This window comes from Marmota flaviventris, chromosome 15 (genome assembly GCF_047511675.1).
Source record: "Marmota flaviventris isolate mMarFla1 chromosome 15, mMarFla1.hap1, whole genome shotgun sequence".
NCBI lineage: Eukaryota > Metazoa > Chordata > Mammalia > Rodentia > Sciuridae > Marmota > Marmota flaviventris.
Window position 1 is genome coordinate 22,518,245 of NC_092512.1, and position 1,704 is coordinate 22,519,948.

The following is a 1,704-nucleotide window of genomic DNA, read 5'->3' on the forward strand; positions in this document are numbered from 1 at the left end:
ATAACTAACTAGAATAGTTATTTTGCATGTGTTATCATTTAATCCTGACAAAAACCCCCAAAATAAGAACTGCTGTCATTCCCATTTTGCATATGATATGAAGACACCGAAACTTAGGGAGGATATCTTATTTGCCTAAGATAATTTACTAGAAAGTGGCACTCAGCCTAAGTGTGAGGAGATACCTGTCACAGGAAAAAATTTAGCGGGTGCAAAAAAACAAAACAAAACAACTCAGTTATCAAGCAAAATACTGATTTAATACAATGTTTTAAACTTTTTATGTTGAGGTGACTGTGAGTTCACTTGCAATTGAAAGAAATGATAACTACCTTTTTTCTTTTTTTATTTGTTCTTTTTAGTTGTACGTGACAGTAGAATGTATTTTGGCATATCATGCATACACAGAGTATAACTTATTCTAATCAGGATCCTGTTCTTGACCTCCTGGCCTCGCATAGCAGTTCTTTTGGCAGTTTGTTGGTGAGGTAGAGAAATGATCAGGAAGAAAAAAAAAAAACCCTTCTGGGTATGGCTGCACCCATTCAGCACTGCCACCCAGAGAACTGCTGGTGAAGACTGCAGTTCTGAGGACCTTCCTGATGAGCCTGGGCTCTCTCTTGCTGAACGAGCCTTAAAGCTAAAAGCTGTTAAATGGGAGAAGAAGCCCAGGATTTAACACTGAGATACCAGACAGCTGTAGCTGATTGTGAAAACATAAGAAGAACCCAGAGACGTGTGGAAGACGCCACGATATTTGGAATCCAGAGTTTCTGTAAGGACTTGGTGGGAGTAGCAGACATTCTGGAAAAGACAACTGAATGCATTTCTGAAGAAACAAAACCTGGGGACCCGAAGTTCACTCTGGAAAAAGTTTTTGGACTACTGTTACTTTGAGAAGCAAAGCTGAGAAGTGGGTTTGCCAGCTTGGCCTGGAGAAGATGACTCCATTGGTGATACACATGATCTTCATGAGCATGAATTCCTCATGTGCCAGCTGGTGTCTTGGTACAACCTGGCACAGTGGCATCAGCAAGGCAAGATGGCGACAAACTTCATGGCCGTACTTAGACTAACTCAAGTGGCAGTAGAGTCTCAGACAAGATTATGAACAGGCCATGAAGAACTGTAGGTTCTCCCAGAGTACAGTCACCTGTGTTTCCTTTATTTATTAAACTAGGTTTGTATTGTACATGAGGCACTTCATGTGACTTGATTTGGATTTAGTCATACTGGCTTTATTTCTGTGATACTCTCTTGATATCGTGAGACCTGTTTGGTCTCATCAGAAGTCTTGCCATGGAGCATTTGAACAATGTGACAAGTGTTTCTATGGCCTTTATCAAAATATGTTTATAAAAGTTATTTTTAAATTGGTACTTTGATGACTTTGAATCCAAAATCCTCTTCTTAACCACGTATTTTCAACTAGTGGTTCAAATTAGTACAGTATCTTGTACAGTGTCTTGTATTTTGTGGGAAAAGGGGACAGCATGGATTGGTCCAATATTTGGGTATTTAGATGTTAAAGCTTTACACTTGTATATGTTTAGATTGTTTGGATTAATTTTTATATACATAGATTTTTCAGGATTTCCCCTTTTTGTTTTATTCTTTTCTGTTTAGCCATCTTTTGTCCTTATCGTCCCTGCTAGGCTTCATACATGCTTTGTTTTGGGAAACCTACCCCCTTTCCAATTCCAT

The 1,704-nt window shown here is 38.8% G+C and overlaps 1 pseudogene; it reads left to right on the forward strand.

The window, feature by feature from the left end:
• Window positions 1–496: 496 nt before the first annotated feature.
• LOC114102700 (grpE protein homolog 2, mitochondrial pseudogene) lies at window positions 497–1,111 on the forward strand (annotated as a pseudogene).
• The last annotated feature ends 593 nt before the right edge of the window (window positions 1,112–1,704 follow it).